The sequence below is a fragment of the Ochotona princeps genome, chromosome 20 (genome assembly GCF_030435755.1).
Source record: "Ochotona princeps isolate mOchPri1 chromosome 20, mOchPri1.hap1, whole genome shotgun sequence".
NCBI classification, from domain to species: domain Eukaryota; kingdom Metazoa; phylum Chordata; class Mammalia; order Lagomorpha; family Ochotonidae; genus Ochotona; species Ochotona princeps.
In genome coordinates, this window is record NC_080851.1 from 37,970,593 (window position 1) to 37,991,569 (window position 20,977).

The window sequence follows — 20,977 nt, forward strand, 5'->3', positions numbered from 1 at the left end:
CATGTGGGTGGGCGGGGATCCAGCTGCCAGAGCCAATGTTGCTGACTCCAGGGCACATGTGAGCAGGAAACTGGATTGCAGGCAGAGTGGACGATCAAACACGTGCACTCTGATAGCCACGGCGCCACGCATTCCAACATTTTTCTCTGAATACCATTTTCTATGAATTTTCGAATGATATTAAAAGCACATATTTTTTAAAGATGTATTTATTTATTTGAAAGACAGAGTGAGAGAGGCAAGGGGAAGAAATGGGAGGTCTTCCATCTGTTGGCTTACTCTCTGGATGTCCTCAACATTAGGCTGAAAACATGAGTCTGGATCCCCGTGGGGTCTCTCACGTGGGGGGCAGGGACAGCATCTGCTGGGCTCCTAGATGCACCAGCCATTAGCAAGATTGGCAGAAGAGTCTCCTGGACATGAAACACACTCAGACACAGGGTGTTCACATCCCAAGTGAGCAGCTTAACCCTCTGTGCCTCAGAGCCCATTCTTATTCATGCATTGCCTGATTAATGCAAACGAATTTGAAATTAATTTGGGTGTATGACAGTTTTGACACCACTGGTAACATCCCATTCTGAGGCAAATGAAGCAAAGGTTTGGATTCAGGATTCACTGTAATCTAATTCCAGCTCATTTTACCTGACTTGACTGCATCTGCAAAGATACTCTAAGAGGGAGCTACAATGCCTCTGGATATTTGGAGCCAGAAAGCACATCAGGAACATTAACAGGGATGCTTCCTTCCACATAGCCTCAAACATGAGTGACTCTGTTCTAATCTCCCCTTGTTTCCGCCCCAAGAAGCCCAGATCAAAGAGTGGAAACTGTCTCAGAACTTTTGACCTCATTTATTCCCTTAGACTGGCGGCATTGCCACATCATGCGTTGAGTCACATACATGAAGGTCAAGGTTCTTTTTTTATTATTACGAAATGATGGAGCTTATGTTAAAGCAATCCACTGAGTCATTCAATCATTTACCAAACCTATCAGCTCATATCACTGTGCCCTTTGGGATACTCGGATGGAGTTTGCCCTATTTTCCACCATTTAACTCCTTACCTAATTATCTGCTTTTTTCACATTTGACCTCAACACTTGTTAACATAGTTACTCAAACTTTTTTTCCAACTCAGTGATACACCTAAGAGTTAAATGGCAGCATTTAGTGCAAGGGATCACTGACTGAGTAGACATCCTGTACTGGCAACTGCTTCTCTCTTGGCTGTTCCACTTCCAATCAGAAAATTGGAACTGGCTCCCATACGGGATGACGTTTCATGGCCATACCACCATCACAACCCCTCATATTCAGTATTTATGTTAGACACTGTGCCTGGAATGAGTTCTGAGCCACTCAGCAGAGAATGAACTTAACATTGATATTCAACTGGATGCCTTTTATATAGTTCATGAATTGCATTCACGCATACTAAAATGTTGCAAGAACTCAGACATATTTCTTTTCTTGTTGTTATGCATTTCTCTTTAAGGTAAGTTATCCAAGAACGCCCAGCTCTCTATTTTAATATGAACTAATCATATTCCAGTCTATACAGTCTCCATTGTAGGACTGCCTTTCATTACATATTTAAAAGAATGTACTCCTTCCTGAATCTTTAGCTTCCCTCTTTTATAAAAATTGACAGTACTGCTTCTCTTACACCAAGTCAATAAAACACATGTCATAAGTGAGATTACCACAAATTGGCTGATCACTTAAGTATTTATTCTTTAAAGATGCATTTATTTTTAAAAATATTTATTCATTTATATTAGAAAGTCAGATTTACAGAGAGAAGAAGACACACAGAGAAAGATCTTCTATCTGCTGCGTCACTCCCCAAGTGGCTGCAAGGATCAGTGCTGAACCAATGCAAAGCCAACCAAAAGCTTCAAAGTCATCCTCTCATGAGTGAGGAATGTCAGCCTTCCAGCCACATAAGGTCCATGGAATGGTTTGAAGTGGCCCTGCTGTAGCAACCATAGAAAGAACATGAAATCCAACACCTATAGCAGGCACATTTCTTGATTGATGATTTTTCTGGTTCCTCAGTGATGTCATAGGTATCCAAATGACATTTAACAGAAAAAAAAATTAATCACAATTACTGGGAGTGTACAGGTGACCTCTGTCATAAGGCGATAGGAAAGAGGCCTTCTCACTTGCTCATTAAAGTGACCTCAATGCTTGTTAGAAAGATATCAACATTTCTGGCAGCGATAAACTACTGATTAAAAAACAGCATGAAAGCATCATAGTCTTGAAAGGGAAATGAGTTGTTTCCTAGCTTATATGTCTACATTTTGCTCTGTTTTGCAAATTAATTTTAAAATACAATTCAATAAAGCAAGAGAAAAATTACTCAAATATTGATTAGCTATACTTCTATGTTATATTTTGATAAAGTAAATTGCTTTATTTTTAATCATGCTTCATTTATTTTTTTAAAGACCAACTTTATAATATAAAGGCAGTACATGTCACGTATTCCTTTCCCACAAGACAGCCACATTTCCCTCATTCGCCTCCCAACAGCACTACAAGCCTCCTCCTCCTGCTTTTGCTCTCTTCCCAGTCTTCACAGAGATACAACTTCAATCCACTATATGATCACAGGATGAATTCACCACCAACTCTAATATCCAGCAAGCAAAAGGTAAGAAGACCACAGTTCTAAAGTTCTAAGGGTGCACAAACAAGAACTAAGAATGACAATCATATTATCACGTGTCCATGTCATCCTATACATCTTTTTGTATGCTCTATTAACTGCCCCATATCAGAGAAAGCATGGGATATTTGCATTTTTGAGACTGATTTATTTCAGGAAACATAACAGTCTACTGCTGCATCCATTTTGTCATAAAACAAAGGATATCATTCTTTTATTATTATTTCATTTTATGATACAGTTTCATAGGCTCTGGGATTTCCCCAACCCCTCCTATGCCCTCCCCCCAATGGTGGGTTTCTCCATCTTGTTGCAGTATTACAGTTCATAACCGATCATGACTGCTTCATTGCAGGCATGGACCATGCAGAGTCCAGCATCTTATTGTCGAGATAAATTCAACAGTTTTATTGGGAAGCCATCCTAGGTCTGAAAGTAGAGTTGACAGAATAGCATCCCGTCCAATGAAAAGCCACTACATAACTTCAACAACAGGAAGAAACATGGAGATTTACAACACCGTGAAGTTAATTGGCATAGTATTGAGTGACCAATATGTCAGAAAATGCAAGTTCTTAACCAAGTTCTTATCTTGTAAATACTTCATGACATCTCAATTTCAATTCATACACAACCAGCTGCTATACACCTTAAAATGGTTATAGGGTACTATTCAACTGTCTCATGTCTATTTTCATTTTTATATTTAGCCACTTATAGTATTGAAGCATTATTTTTACGGAACTTGGCAAATTTTAGGATAATCCATACAGGCCTATAACTCTAACAAGCCATATGTTAACAACTGAGGAACAGAACAGTTTTAGGAGGGATGTCCAGAGAAATCTTTAATATCTTAGTGAGGAGTAACTGATCTTTGTGTCCTACCTAGTAAGGCATATGGGAGTCCAAGCTGACTGTTTCCTGTCTGGTTCTAAGCTTTTCTTGTTGGTCTCTGTCTGTCTATCTGATCTAATTTTGGGGGCTCCAGAGCAGCCCTGATGGTCATTGCAAGAGATGGTGGGGAACCAAAGTTGGAACTAAGTAAGGACCAGAGAAAGCTCCTCTCCCGAGTCCCTAAGGAAGTTTACTGTTCTTCTGTTTCTGAGGAATGCTCAGGGCTCCTGGCTGTTGTTCTGATGACATTAGATCCTGTGAGGAAGGATCTGGGCTTCTTCCATCCCATGCAGGAGACCCAGTAGGGAATGGATGACCTCAGAGTTTTCGGTCTACGAGGGCACTCCAATTCCCTGTGGTCTCCTTGGCAGTTGGAATGTAGTCCTTGGTTTCCGTACTGATATTTCTTGGTGATGTACTGGGAGTCTCTGGGGTTAGGATACAAGCCTCCTCCTGTCCTCCTGTTCCACTCTGGGGGCCCCTCCTGCTCTGTGCATATGACCTCCTGTTAAGAGGCTGTCAGGATCACTCTTGGATCCCACTGCATGTCTTTATAGTTTTTGCTAATGTCTAATGCATACTCGAGTCTACTGTAAGTTACCTGTTACAATCTTGACAGGTTATACTTAACATCTTCCTCACACACTCTAAAAAGGTGGAAGATTTCTCTGCTCCACTGACCCATTGCGGAGTAAGCATATCAGGCTTTCCAGTTCTTTGATGTAGATAGATCATAAGCAGTCTGTCTCTCATTGATTGTTGGTTCTTTGGTTACATCACAATATCTTATTGCATGTGATACAACCTGTTTGAGAAGGTAATAATGTTACAATTTACAGGTACTATTTTTCAGATTGACATCATTTCATCTTTTTTTTAGTCATTAATTACATTGTATTATGTGACACAGTAGGTACTGGGATTCTCCCCACCCCTCCCCACACCCTCGACATCATTTCATCTTAAGTTAAGACAAACATGTGTCATCTAACCTTTTGGAATTGGTTCATTTCCCTTAGCATAATGGTTTCCAATTGGGTCCATTTGGCCATGAAGAAATGCATTTCGTTTTTTGTTTTGTTTTCTTGTGTTTTTTAAATAGCTGAGTAGTATTCCATGGAGTAGATGAACAATAGCTTTCTTCTCCAGTCTTCTGTTGATGGGCATTTTGGTTGCTTCCAAGTTTTTGCAATTATCAATTGTGCTGCTATGAATTTGGGGTGTATGTTGGTTTCTCGTGCAGCAGGTGTTTTGGATATATTCCTAGAACTGCTATTGCTGGATCATATGGTATGCAGATTTTCAGTTGTTTGAGTGTTCTCCATACTGATCTCCATACAGGCTGTACAACCTGCAGCCCCACCAGCAGTGGAGTAGGGTTCCCTTTTCCCTGCATCCTCACCAACAAGTGTTGTTGGTGGTTTTATGTATGTACACCATTCTTACTAGAGTTAGGTGTTACCTCATTGTTGTCTTAATTTGGATTTCCCTTATTGCCAGGGAACTTCAGCATTTTTCTATATGTTTGTTTGCCATTTGGGTTTGTTCCTTTGTGAAATGTCTGCCCATTTCCCATGCCCACTTCTTCAGTGGCTTGTTTGTTTTGCTGTTTTGGTTGTTCTGGAGATCTTTGTATATTCTAAAGATTAGCCCCTGAGCTCCTATGTAGTGTGCAAAGATCTCCCATTCTGTGGGTTGCTTTTTTACTTTGTTGATTGTTTCCACTGCTGTACAGAAGCCTCTTAGTTTGATGTGGTCCTATTTGCTTATTTTGGTCTTGATTGCTATAGTTTTTGGTGTTTTTTTTTTTTTTTTTTTTTTTTTTGGAAGTCAGGGGCTACATCTAAACCCAGCAGGGTATTTCCAACATTTTCTTCTAAAAGTCTGAAGGTTTCTGGATGTAGGTTTAAGTCTTTTATCCACTTAGATTTAATCTTAGTGCATGATGAAAAATGTGGGTCTAATTTCTTGTTTCTGCAGGCTATCAACCAATTGTCCCAATAGCATTTATTGAAGAGACCTTGCAATTTCCTTGGATTATCGTCTGTTTATTTTTTGTCAAAGATTATTTGGCTGCATTTGTGTGGGTTCCCTTCTGCTGCTTCTATTCTATGCCATTGATCTTCCTCTCTATCTTTGTGCCAGTACCAGACTGTTTTAATAACCACCTCCCATAATACGTCCAGAGGTCTGAAATTGATATCCCCCTATTAAATTCCTATTCTTCAGGAAGGGGTTCTAGCTATTAGTGCTTTTTTATGTTTCCAGATGAACCCTTGTATCATTTTTTCCAGTTCTATGAAGAATGTTTTGGGTAATTTGATTGGGATTGCGTTGAATGTACATATTGCTTTTGGTAGTGTGAACATTTTGATGATATTGATTTTACCCATCCAGCGACATGGTATGTTTCTCCATTTTTTGAAGTCTTTTTCAATTTCTTTTTTAATGTTTTTGTAGTTTTCTTCAAAGAGGTCTTCTACATTTTTAGATAGGTTTGTTCCTAGATACTTTATTTTCTTTTCTGCTATTTTGAATGGTACCATGCTGGTTAGATCTTTCTCCATCTTGGGGCTGTTTGCATACACTATGGCTGTTGATTATTTTATTTCATTCATTTTTGAGGCTGAACAATATTCCCATCAGTGCATGTGTGTGTATCTTTGTGTATGAGCACCATATTTTCTTTTATAGCTATCGGTTGACATTTAGTTTACTTCCATATCTTAGCTATTAAGAACTGCAGCTGCAGTAAACAGTACATACAAATAACTCTTTCACATACTGCATTTCATTTGGGTGAATTTTCAGGAGCAAGATTAGATCATGCAGTAGATCTACTTTCATGTTCCTGAAGACTCTCCATAAGGCTAAGCCTTCCATATCCGTTGTACTAGTTTATGTTTGTACCAACAGTACATTAGAGCATCTTCTATCTACATCTTTACTAGCTTTTAAAAAAAGGTTTTATGGATGAAAACCATGCTAACCAGAATGAGAAATATTATTATTATGATTTAAGATTTATTTATTTTTATTGGAAAGTCGGATTCACGGAGCAAAGGAAAGACAGATCTTCCATCCACTGGTTCATTCCCCAAGTGGCCACAATGGCCAGAACTGAGCTCTCCTGAAGCCAGGAGCCAGGAGTTTCTTCTGGGCCCCTCATTCAGGTACAGGGTCCCAAGGCTTTGGGCCATACTTGACTGCTTTCCACAAGCAGGGAGCTGGAAGGGAAGTGGAGCAGCCAGGGCATGAACCAGCACCCATATGGCATCCTAGGCACGTGCAAGGGCTTTAGCCACTAGACTTACGCACTGAACTCTCATTACTGTTTGTTTGTTAATTTGTTTGTTTTGCATTTCCCTGATGGCTAGTGATCATGAGCATTGTTCTGTAAGCATCTGATGATATAAATGTCTCTTTCAATACTATTTTTGCTACATCTCAGGGGCTTCAACATTTTTTTTTATTTTCATTTCTTCAAAATGTGGTTTTTTCATATTAATTTCTTCAGTGACACATAGGTCACACAGTGTCATAATTTTCTTCCAGAAGGATTTTTGTTTTTCCTTTTTCTTTTCTTCAGCGACACATTGGTCATTTAGCAGCATTTTATTCAACTTCATGTTGGTGTAAATTTTCTATTTTTCTTCCTGTCGATTTAATGTTATGGCTTTTCATTTAATGGGATGTATAGTAACTGTGTAATAGAGGCTATCAGATCTAGATGTGAAGATACAAATAAGTATACTTCTCTACTTATAATCAAAGATGGACTCCCATTGAAACTTTTAAATACGTCTTGACAACAGAATGCTGGACCCTCTGCCATTGTCCATATTTATAATGTCAAGATGGACTTAAATAGCAGAATGATGGACCTAAGACTGTTCATACAGGACTATACTATTGTAATAATATAGGGGAAGTCGGTGGGAGGAATGAGATTTGCAGTGGGAAGAGGGCAAGTCTCACAACCCATGGAACTTTACTGTAAAATACTATAATCATTTACATTAATCGCCCATTTCTTAACTAGATTGTTCATTCTAATGTTTTTGAGTTTACACAGTTCTTTATAGATTCTAGATATTAGTCCTTTATCAACTGCATAGCTGCAAATATTTTCTCTCATTCTGTCAATCGTTTTTTTCGATTCACTTTTTTGTATGTTCCCTTTACACTGAAGGAGCTTCTTACCTCGGTATAATAGCACTTGTCTATTTTTCTCCTTATTTCCTGTGCCTGCGGGATCTTTTTTAAAGAAGTGTTGGCCTATGCCAATATCTTTCAGAGTTTCCTGTAGTCATTTGATGATTTAGATCATAGCTTTATATCCTCAACACATTCTGAGTTGATTTTCTCGTTTTGAATTTCTTCACACACACGTAGATCCAATTTTCCCAGCACCAGATGAAGACATTGTCCTCTCTCCAGGAACTGATGGTATTCATTTGTCCAAGATTAGCTGAATATTGATACACTGATTATTTTTTGTGTAAATCTGCTAATTGAACTGCTTTGTCCCACGATACACTGTTTTGATCATAAATGCTCTAGAGTATGTCTTGAAGTCTGGCATTGTGATGCGTCCAGTTTTGTTGTTGATGTTTAAGATTGATTTAACTATTCGTGGTCTCTTGTGTTTGTATACAAATTTTAGCATTGTTTTTTCCAAATATGAAAAGTCCATGCTATCTTGATTGGAATCACAATCAAATCTATGAACTATTTTGGGTAAAATGTGCATTCTGTTATTAATTCTTCTAATCTACTATCATGGAATGTTTTTCCATTTCTTTCTTCTATTTAATGTTTTGCAATTTTCATGGTAGAGAACTTTAATATCGTTGGTTTAATGTATTCCGGGTATTTAAAAATTTTTTTGTGTGTCTGTTGTGAATGGGATAAATCTTGCAAATATTTCTCGCCCATGATATTGCTTGTGTATTTAAAAGCTACTGACTATTTCTGTATTGGTTTTACATCCTACTGTACCAAGCTCTCTTATGAATTCCAATAGTCTCTGGAGTCTTTTCATTCCCCTATAAACAGATACATATGGCCTGCAAACAGAAATAAATTGACTTCCTCCTTTCCAATTTGTATCTGATTTCTTTTGCTTGCTTAATGGTTCTGGCTGAAACTTTCAGGACTCTATTAAACAACCACAATGAAAATGGGCATCCCTATCCAAAATTCTCCCAACTTTTCCCCATGTAACATAAAGTTGGCTGTGAGTTCTCCATATACTACTTGATTATGTCCAAGAATGACCCTTATATACCCAATTTTTTTAAGGTTTTATCATGAAAGGATGTCATACTTTTGTCAAATGCCTTCTCTGTGTCTATTGGTATAATCATGGTTTTGATTCTTCAATATGTTAATGGAATCTAATCATCCCCACACAGTCAGGACAAGGTGAATTGGCCAGGCACATGATTGTTCTGATATGTTGTTAGATATGATTAGCCAGTGTTTGGTGGAGAACTTTTGTATCTACATTCATCAGGGATATTGGTCTATAGTCTTCTTTCTTTCTTGTGTCCTTTTCTGGTTTTGAAGCTAAGGTGGAGCTGTCCTCGCGGAATGAATTTGAGAGGATTTTCTAGTTTGTTAGCTGTTTGTAATCACTACTATGATTCTTCATCATCTTTTCTTTAATTTCTGATTTTAATGAGTCTTATATCTCCTTTTCTATTGGCAGTCAATGGTGTAGCAATTATTCATGTCTTTCTTTCCTTCTTTCTCTTCTTCTTTCTTTCTCCCCCTCTCTCTCTCTCTCTCTTTTTTTTTTTAGCAAAAAACAGCTTTTCATGCCACTGACTTTTTTGTATATTCTTTGGTTTTAATTTTGGTTATTTTTCTCTAATTTTAATTATTTCTTTTCTCCTATTAATTTGGGTTTTGGTTTGTTCTTTCTTTTCTATGCTCTTGAGGTGCAATGTTATATAAATCACTTGACGCCTTTTCAATTTCTCAACGCAGGCACTAGTTGCCATGAGCCTCCCTCCTAACATTGCTTTTGTTTCATGCCATAGATTTCGATATGTTGTGTCATCATTTTGATTAATTTTCAGAATTTCTTTTCGCATTTCTTTTGTGATTTCTTCTAGGAGTCTCTGTTCAGTCAGCACAGGGTGGTTCATTCTCCATTAATTTACGTATTTTCTAAAATTCCTTAAGTTGTTGATTTCCAACTTTATTCCACTATGGTCAGGAAAGATGCATGGTGCGATTTCTTTTTTCCATTTTTTTCATATTTTTTAAAGTTGAGAATTGCTGTATGGTCTAGTATATGATTTATTGTAGAAATAATATTCCACACTTAAGAAAAGTGTGTGTGTTTTGTAATCGTGGGATGAAATGTTACGCAGATATCATTTCGGTTCACATTAGCTCTGTATTTCTTTGTTGATTTTCTTGCTAGCTCATCTGTGCTTTGATGGAATTGAAGTGTTGACGTCCCCCGTTATTATTGTACTAGAATTCATGTCTCTCCTACATCCATTAGCATATTTGAAATTGTCAGGGACCTTGTATTTGGTGCCATTGGCTATATTCAAGTCTTTCTGTTGAACTGATCCCTTAGTCATTTGTAATACCATCATTTCTCTCTTTAACAGTTTTTGTGTTAAAGTCTATTTTGTATGATATTAGCCTATCTCTGTTCATTTTTGCTTTCTGTTAACACAGGATTTTTTTTTACATCTTTTACTCTCAGCTTACATGTATATTTGTTGGTGAGGTGTGTTTTATAGCAGCAAACAAGTCTCATTTTTTAATCCAATAAGTAATGACATGGTCCTGCCACTTTGCCATAAAGATTCCTACTTCTTCTTTCCATTTCCTTTGTACTTTCACTAGTTGCTGCTTTTACATTCTGTCATATTGATGACTGTCATTCCCTGTGTGTAGCACATCCTTAACAGCTGCCTCTGTGTAAGGCAGGCTGAGTGGTAACACGTTCTTTCCATTTCTCTGGGTTTTGGCACATCTGGATTTCACTTCCATTTGTGAGTGAGATATCCAGGTTGACATTGTCTACTTCCAGGCCTTGGGCAGTGTCTCTCCATTCTCTCCTAGCCTGCAGGATTTCCAGTGAGACATCACCTGTTACGTCCGATGGGAGACTCCAAAGGCAATCTTACGTTTCTGTCATGTACATTTTAGAATCTTGCTACTATGTTTCATTGTTAAACGTTTGTATATGATATGTCCTGATGAAGATCTTTTCCTGTTCTTTGTGCTTCCGGTACTTGGCTATCCCATTTTTCCCCCAAATTGGGAAGTTTTCTGATATTATTTCACTGAATATATCTTCTACTCCATTCTGTCTTTCCACACCTATAGGACTTCCTAAGAAACAGAGGTTTGGTCATTTGATGAAATCCCATGTATCTTGAGCACTAGTTTTAGTTTTCTTTTGTTTCTGACTATAATATTCCCAAGGATGTGTCCTCTGGCTTGGAAATATTGAAGTGTTATTGTGGTCCACTAGGGGAGTCATAATGCCATCTTTGCCCATGTTTCTTGTATTTCTGCGTTTATGTTTACATAGCTCTAGGCAAACTTACTGGCATTCTCCTCTGATGACATTTGTCTTGAAACAATGAGGCATTGATGATGGCTTAGAGGAGTGTCTGCTCCCTCAGTGGATACCCAGAGGCATGTGCAAGGGAGCCCTGGTCAGTACTACAGTGGGGGCAAAAGTCCAGGTTGACAACCAAGTGTGGCATGGTAGATCTCTATTATCAGCAGGATGAATGATGCAATCATGTCAGTTGGCATCATCACTGCCTCACTTCCTCTATGCCAAGGTGATCAATGTCCAGCGTTACACCACAGTGACTACAACCCCCATCCCCTCAAGGACATGAGTCACATGCAGGAATGCTGTAGCGCTGAGCCTGAGCACAGAATCCTCCGCAAAGACCACCACAGGCAACCAGGGAATTCTGCGCCACTGAGGCCACAGTGATTGCCCTGAGACCCAACTACATCCTATGCAGCCAAAGCTCACCATTGGCACAGGGTGCAGGGGGTTGGGGCTGCAAGCCTGCTTTGTTTACACAGAGAGCAGAGGCATTCCCAGACCTGGAGTATCCCTGGGATTGTTCCACCTTAGAAGTCTGAGCACAGGAAACTGATAGAGTGGGAAACTGGGAGCACTGCAGCGTCCTGCGTGACTTCACAGCCCTCTGCCAACACTTTAGGCCAGACTCCAAATCGGCGAAGACTGCCGAACATGAGACACGTGCTGAGTCTCTGCTGCTTCTACTAGAATTAAGATGGCACTTTCTCCCTGATAGTCACCAGGTGCCCTTGTGGGAGAATGGGGAGACAGAAAATGCATTCTCTGTTGAGGGTTTAGTTGGACAAGATGGAGTCCAAGTCAGTGTAGTGTGCAGTGACATCCCACAGGCAATACTGCAGTGATGCGGGCTGCCCCACTCAGTGTGGTCTGCAGTGACGCCTCACAGGCAACATCACAGTGACATAAGCTACCCCAGTCAGCTCTCACCTCGCTACCAGAAGGTGGTGTCTCCTACTAAGGAATAAACTGTATTAAAATAGAAAAGGTTTTAGTTTCACCAAAAGATTTAGTTAAAATTTTTTCTAATTCAATAATTTGACACATCTGTTCCCAAAGAGAATATGAAATCTTCCCAGGCATGTTTTCTGCACACAACTTATGGAGGCATCTCCAAACTCCCACCTTTAATCATCTCATTAAGTACAAAAGCATCCAACAGAAGACGGATGGATACAGCGCACGTTTCCACAATGGCAGACACAGCCTTTGCTGAGCTGCTTTCCCTCTATCCCCAGCATTGCTTTTCTATCTCTAGACATCAACTGAATCTTACTTCAAAATATTCCTTGTGACATCAGACTTTATAAAAATTTTAATTTTTGTTTTATTTTTGTTCTTGTACATATTCATTTTGCTCTGAAGCTATTCCAAGAAGATAACCTCAGTGGAGGCAGACAACATTCCTTCCTGTGTAGAAGTCTACATTCGCTGCGAGCGCTGCTAGGAGGGAGGAATTCCGAGGGCAGGGGCTGCTTGAGAACCTGCAAATGTTGGAATCGTCCCAGCCCTATATCTCCCAACCCTGGAGCAACATTTTTGTATACAGGAATGGAACAGAATCCACGAGGGTGACTGATTGTTAATGACTATGTAGGGGTGGAAACCATAATACCTCAAACAAGTCAGTACTTCTAACTCCTGAGCCCCTCTCTATGTGAAACCCATGGAAAATTGCTGAATTCAGTGGTGGGAGCAACCCAGTGACTTCCTAGTGACCCTGATGAAGAAGAGTTTGCCGTGAAATTAAAATTTATTTGAGGGGTCAGCATTTTGACGTAGCAGATAAAGTCACAGCCTGTGACAGAGGCACCCCTTTTGGATGCCAGTCCATGTACTGGCTAGTCCCCTTCTGACCCAGCTCCCAGCTGATGGCCTGGGAAAAGCAGTGGAGGATGGTCCATTTAACTGGGCCCTTGTCAGCTCTGTTGGAGACTTGAAAGAAGATCCTGGCTGACGGTTTTTGCATGACCCAACGCTGATTGTTGTATCTGGTGAGTGAAAGACCAGGTGGATGGTTTCGATCTAGCTTTTGCTCATGCTCTTGCTCTCTGTATCCTCTATTCTCTCTGTAATCCTGACTTTCAAAATATTTTTTAATCTTTTTAAAAACCTTTTTAAATATTTATAAAAATTGATTTGAAGGAAGAAAAAACAAATTTCATTTTGTATTCATGCAAAGTTACCAAAGCATGTATTACAGTTATTTCCTACAATATTTCTCTCTAGGATATCAAGTTCAGAACTTGGGTCTTCATTTTCTATACGCTTTATAAAAAAAATAACAAAAGCTGGGCCTGGCTTGATGGTTCATTGGCTGAATTCTCAGCTTCCTGGCACCAGGATCTCCTAAATCATGTCCAGGTTACTCCACTTCCCATCCAGCTCCCTGCTCACGGCCTGAGAAAGCAGCAGAGGATGGCCCAGAATCTTGGAACCCTGCACCCACATGAGAGACCTGGAATAAGCTCCTGGCTCCTGGCTTTGGATCAGCTTAGCTCCAGCCATTGTGGTTACTTGGGAAGTGAATCAATGGACAGAAGATCTTCTTCTCTGTCTCTCCTCCTCTATGTGTATCTGACTTTCCAATAAAAATAAATCAAATCTTAAAAAAAAGAGAAACATAATTTACTGAAAATGTTCCTAGAATCATGAGCAAAACAGTATATTTGTTGGATTCCAAATCTGTTTATACTACCCAATAGAATGTGGAATTAATGGTATCATATTTTAGGCGAATCTTTAAATTTTTATAATGATTAACCTCACAAAATGCAGATAAGGTTACTGGGAGGCATATATACACATACATAATTGAACATACAACCATTAAATTTCATTTTTAATCAATCCACATCATGTCTAAGAAAGTAACTGCAAAACAGATGGGAAGCCTAGACAAGAAACCAACACAGCCCATTCAGACAGTGCTAGGCTGTCCCCCAGTGCAGCCCGGGCTGTCCCTCCCGGCGCAGCACGATGAGCTCTCCCTGCCAAAGAAGGCTGCTCACCATGTCAAGATTTTGCACATGTTTAAGACACAATGACTTGTTTAATTGGATCACTAGCAATTTTATGAGCTTTTTTCCATGTGTAAAACAAAGTGAAATAACTTTGTTTATTAATTTATTATAGGACATTTTAATTTAACATAGACATTTATTGTATTTATGAAAGAACATTTAATTTTATTAAAGCCTCTTTAAAATGGCTTGGTCTGTTGTAAGAATTTTGATAAAATGCAAAACCAGCCAGCAGGTATGGCCCTCTTGATAAATGGGTGCCTTATTTTCATGGTCTTTTTAAATTTTTGTTGTTGTTAATCTATTTACAAAGAATTCAGAAAGCTTAATTAACAGAAAGCAAAGGAGAGAGACAGAGAGACTCCATCAACAAGGACTGGACCAGGCTAAAACTAGGAACTAGAACTTAGGATCTGAGTTTCCCAACCGAAGTACTTAGCCATCCATCTGTTTTCCAAACTGAATTTGGCCGGGAGCTGAATTAAAAACAGAGCATCCAGGACTCAAACGGATGCTTTCATATAGTATGCCAGTTTGTAACACCTAGGTGTTCCATCTGGGTTGGCCATGTTGCTGCGGTGACCATCTCTCCCAGGAGAGCTGCATCTGAAACAGAACAGGATTTACACGGTGATGTGGATGCCCCATTGTTAGCTTAATCCAGTGTCCTCCACTAACTCAGCTATAACATTTGATGACACGCTGTCAAAACACTAAGCTTCCAGCTTCTTTGGGCAAAGGAGTTTTCCTCGTGGTACCCCTCAACCCACTGTCCTGATTTCTTCACTCCCCTGCCCATGCCAACCCTGTCCCTTTATTTTGCCCATACTCAGAATGGTCACACTGGATCCAATTACCGGGAATATTGGACATGAAAATCCACTGAATATGAACCAACTGGAGTTCTGATACTTGGTGAGATTTTACCATAATCAATACTGAATGCCACTAAGTCCAGTTTCTTATGATAACCAAAAGAAGGAAGGAAGTAGTTAAACAAACACCTGTTTGAAGCCCCTCGTACATGCCCGTGTTTCAGTAGCTGAGCAGTAGCACACTTCTCTGCTGAAAAGTACATCTCAAGGTTCCCAACCAGCACGGAAAATGGACCGCGGCCGCTCCCCATCTGATCGCTGGATACTCCACACAATTCAGACAAAACAGGGCTGGCAAGCCTAGGTGCTAACTGCAAAAGACCCCTCCCCACCCCCTTACTCTGTTAGGGACTTCCTCTCCCCAAATCACTCCCAGAATGCCTTCTTTCCCTGCCAATAAATAGAGCAGGAAAACCTGCTCTATGGCTGAACAGCAGCCACCACTGTTAGCAGGGGTGACCGGGAGGGAAGCCGGGGCGCTCTGCACGCGCACCGAAGGCAGTTCCCAGTTCCTGCAGGCTACGGGGCCACACCGCCCGCCCGCCGCTCCCTCCCGGCACCATGGTGTCCTGGGGCTCCACAGGTGAAGGCTGGACCTCTGGCACTCCTTGGCCGCTGTGCGATGCCCTCGCCCCACCGGCCGGCCGAAGGAGACTGTTATCTGAAGATGTGAACGCCAGGGCCCCTGGTCTGGCTGCAACTGGAAACCAAAGCTGCGATTAATTATGGATGGAATGCGGCCAGGCAAGGCTGCAATTGTAATCAAAGGAGACCACGCGGAGGAAAAATAACATTTTATCCTGCGCCGGGGAGCCCATGGATAGATTTATGCCTGCACTGCCAGCTGGAGATAAAGTAAAAATCAATCATATTATTCATGTGAGTAACATAAGCAAGCCCTGAAGCAACACAAAATAGGTTTCCGGTGATTGTGTGGTAGATACCTCACATACACAAATCTTTATTCAGCAGAATCGCAGAACCACAATTTAAAAAAAAAAAAACAAAAACGAAATACAGTATCAGTTGCCAGTATATTTCAAAGCCTTCCTTGCAAAAGCACATTACAGTATTTCCTATTTTATGGCCTTGCTCATATTCTATTCTAACGCCACTGCATTTGGAGATGTGGAGCCCAGAAGCTACTGAATACCCAGAATCAACAGACAAAACAGCTTGTTAGTGATGTCTGAGCAGTCAAAGTGATTTTTAAAGAAAAATGCTAATTCTATGCAGGAAAAAAAAAAAACTAAAGAACTTGTTTCTTTAGAAACTCAGTTTAAATTTCGAACCAGCTCTGTAGAAGAAAGAGCATCATTAGCTCCGCATTGCCTGGAAGAGTAGGTCCTCTGTGGGGATGAATTTGCCAAGCCGAAAGGAGAAACTGTCAGAGTAAAACATAAGTGAATGGGAAAGCATGGTTCATGCAATCTAGCACATTCCACCCCTGTGAGAAGAAGAAGAAGAAGAGGAAGGAGGAGGAGGAGGAGAAGGAGAAGGAGAAGGAGAAGGAGAAGAAAGGGGGGGAGGAGGAGCAGAAGGAGGGGGAGGAGGGGGGGAGGAGGAGGAGGAGGAGGAAGGAGGTAGCAGTCTGTCCCTGTGTTGAGGCATTCATCTAACCACAGAAGAGTGACATGCCCTGTTAGAAATATTCCACAAGGGCCTGTGTTGTGGCACAAGGGGTTAAGTCACTGCTCGCCACATCTACATCCTTTATCAGAGGGCCAGTAGGAAGCTGGGCGTCTTGGTTTCCGATCCAGCTCCCTGCCCAGGTGCCTTGCAGCACAATGGTAGATGGCTCAAGAAGTTGGGCTTCTGCCAGCCCTGCGGGAGTTCCAGGCTCCTGCATCAGCTTGACTGTGGCAGCCATTTGGGGAGTGAACCAGTAGATGTAAGATCTCTCTCTCTCTCTGTATATATATAAAGGTATATATCTTTCAGTCACTCTGCCTTTCAATTAGTAAGTTTTTGACACAATTAAAAAATAAAGACTCCCTCAGAAGCGTACTGTTTTATAGGAAAGCTTAAGTCATCTTAGTAATGTGCATGAAAACACATCTATTTAAATCACAGACCAATGTGTGATATATGCACCAAGGCCTGACAATCAGCAGGCTGGAGGGTACTGCACAGGAACTGGCTTCCACCTGACTCCGTTCGTCAGCAGGATAGAGGATACTGCACAGGAACTGGCTCGGCCTGCCAACGCCTTCCACCTCACTCCTTATTCAACTCACTTTGAGTCATGTGCCCTATTCAGCACAGGGTGACTGGAGGGGAGCCAGGGGATTCCAGTAAAGGAAGACGGGGCCTGGAAAGAGCTGGCACGCAATTCACAGCAGGCTCCTCGGTTGCACGGTTCTCTGTCCACAGTTCCTCCTGCTTCTGTCCCCTTGTACTCTCTGATATGGAAAGCCAGATTAGCAGGTGACGACTGATTCTTCTGAACTTGTCTCTAATCATCATGAGCCAACAAAGGTCACTGAGAGAAGCGCAACATCAAGCATGCTAAAAGGAAGGGGCATGGACAACAGTTCAAACGCACGAAGAAGCCAGAAGCAAGGAGGTTGCATTTGTGGCTTTCTTCACGTTGCTCGCTCTCCAAAGAGGGTGAAACTCCAAGGCTTCTAAGGAAAACCGAACAGTACACACTGAGGACAGAAGTGGCTTCTTGCAAAGGCGCCCTTTGCTGTTTTGATGTGGCATAACTGGCACTGTCTTGCTTGGTTTCCTTGCACACATTTGTTCACACCACAGGCCTTGACTTGTGTGGTTTCATTAAAAAATCGGGATTGATGAGCGATGACATCATAAGGATTTTTGGGGAGCAGGTACTTCAAAGGGAATCGGGAGCAAACATCATGAGCTTGGCTCTGCCTTCCTGCAAACGAGCCAGATGGTAGGATCCAGTTACACGGCACCTCCTGATACAAAAAGCAAGACCAAGAGACAGAACTTTCCAACTAGTAGGCAATACATGCCCATGTGTGTATGTAAATTTGGGAGGGAAAACGCAGACCACTTTCTGTCTCTCAGTTCTTGTAATTGTCCTAATTGAGCATTTTGTTTTGATTTTTCAGGACATTCTGTCCTCTGTGCTCAGCTGGGGTATATTGCTTCTTGGGGCTGCACACCTGTTTCTGCAGGCTGAGAACCTGTCACCTCCTTGGGGATTCCTAGCTGTGTGCCTGTGCTGGAACTGCGCTGACATTCATGTTTGGAACAGCTAGCTACCGCTCCGCGTGTTACACATCCCCAACAATTCTCAATTCCCCTGGGACTTTTTTGAGGTCAGGGGCCGCCGTAATGTGGGCACACCTGGTCACTACGAAGTGCCCGATATAATGTGTCAAACTGGTTCAGATTTAAGAATTTGAAAATACATTTGATGCAAAACCCTGATGTATAGAAAAACTTGCTTTAGTCTACACTGCTATATCATATATTTATGCATACAAATATACATATGTGTGCTTCAGGACACATTATAATATGATTTTAATATTCATTTTTATAATCATACTAATCCTTCAGTTTTTAGTCTTATAAAAATGCCTGCCATTTATCGCATGGAATCCCTAAATCAGTAAAATTGATTCACAGATAAGTAAAAGGCTATGCAGGGGTGGCAACTGTGGTACAGGGAATTAAGCTGCTGCTGTACCTGCACCCATATTGGAGAGTCTGGGTTCAAATCCAGCTCCTGCTCTGTTCTAAATTCTAGCTGAATCTCACTGTGGGAGGCAGCAGGTGAGGGCTCAGAGGCTTGGGTTCCCCGACACCCATCTAGAGACCCAGTTTTAGTTCCTGGCTCCTGGCTCCTGCTTCCTGGCCTGGTTCTGCCCTGGCTGTCATAGACATATGCAGAATGAACCAGCAAAGTAAGACCTACCTCTCTCTCATCACAGTTTCAAACCAATGAATCTTTTTGAAAAACAATTCCGTGCTGTTCCCTGAGATGTCACAGGTGCCACTGCCATGCCTCCGCCTGTGCCAGCAGGTGACAGAGAGGAAGGTGCTCATTCTAGGCTTACAGTGGCAGCTCGCAGTCTGCCCTACAGTGTTGGTGTCGGTGTCAGCGTAGGGAAGGAGGAGAAGAGGAACAACACCAGCCACTAAGGTGTTGGAAATGATTGGTCTGGATCGTGAGGCGCCCCCTTTCCTGACTCCCTCACCCCGCATCTGGAGGTTAAGGTCAAGCCACAAAGCGCACAGTTGTGGGTGATGCTGCTCTGAAGACGGCCTAGAAGAAGGGGGCTGCCCCAGCCATAGCAAGCCCTCTCAGAACATTCTGGTGTCTGCCCATGTTGTGTGAGAGGGTGCGTTTTCAGTCACTTGGGTACAGGCTGCTAGAATTAGCTCAGCTGAATGACAGTCCCTTTATCTTAGGCACCTGTGGCCTTCTTGGCTATGGGGTTTGCTGTCCTGTGCAGAAAAACAAAAATGCTAGCCACCTAGGAAAAAAAAAAAAGGTAAAAGATAAATTTAAAAGTTTTTTTTTAAAGTTAGACATTAGGAACCTGCAAATCTATAGTCTAGAGAATGTTCCTTAGAAACTCTGGTCTCAGGTCTGTGTACAAAACTTATGCTCCACTTAGCTTCTCGCCTTTTCTCTCAGCAACTGAGCTACCTGAGTGCATTGCTGAGCTGCCTGGAGGAAGCCAAGAGATTCCAGGCCTAAGGAGACTGGGCTGTGTTGTGTTGCATGTCCTTATTCTTTTTGTTAATTACAAAGTGCAAGTGTAACTGAAGCAGAGAAAGAGAAAGTGAGAGAGAGTGTGTGTCCTTCCTGTGGGTCACTTCTTCAATATCGACATCAGCTGAGCAGACAGGAGCCAGGATACTAGAACTCCACGTGGATCTCCCAGGAGTTGCAGGGACCCAGGGACTTTAGCCACCACTGCAACCTCCCAGGGTACATGTTCACAGGAAACTAGACTCAGGAGATGATACAGGATTTGAGCACAGACTTTCCTCCAAGGGACGCGGTGTCCCAAGGGACAACTTCCCTGCTAAGCCAAATGCCAGCTCTGCAAAGCCTATCTTGTCTTCCTGTTTCTTTCACACAAGCTGATAAGCAGAAGGACCCTGGTTGAAGCACTAATTTCTGATTTCAAAGACTAGATGATCCTTCTGTGACTTTAAATAGCAATCAAATTATGTTTCTTAGACTATCGTTATTATTAGATTTCTTAACAAGCTGGTAAAAAACATTCCTAGTGACATTGACAGCTGCTTATTAATTACTCAAGCTATAACAAGCAATATTTGATGCATGTCATATAAAATACCTGGAAAAGATTGTAATAACTCAGTTAAGAAACTCCACATGAGGGCCCGGCTAAAGCCCTCACCTTGCAAGCACCAGGATCCCATATGGGCACTGGTTCTAATCCCTGCAGCCCCGCTTCCCATCCAGCTCTCTGCTTGTAGCCTGGGAAAGCAGTCGGGGACGGCCCAAAGCCTTGGGACCCAGCACCCGAGTGGGAGATCTGGAAGAAGCTCCTGACTCCTGGCTTCAGATGGACTCAGCTTTTGCCCCGGTGGCCACTTGGGAAATGAATCAGCAGACAGAAGATGTTCCTCTCTGTCTCTCCTTCTCTCTGTATATCTGACTTTCCAATGTAATTAATTAACTGATTAATAAATAAAAAAGAAATCCACATGAATTCCACTTTTTTACACCAAAATAAATCTACCTAATTTCACTTTCTCACAAGCTTTTTGATGCATACTCATATGGATTTTGAAATATTTAGCAGAGAAAATTCTCAATGTTCTTATCCCAAGGAAACAATAAACATATGAGATGACTAAGATGATAGACACAACAGCTTGATTATTATATAAGGTGTATATGTGCCAAAATATCACTGTGCACCTGTAAATATGTGCATGGCC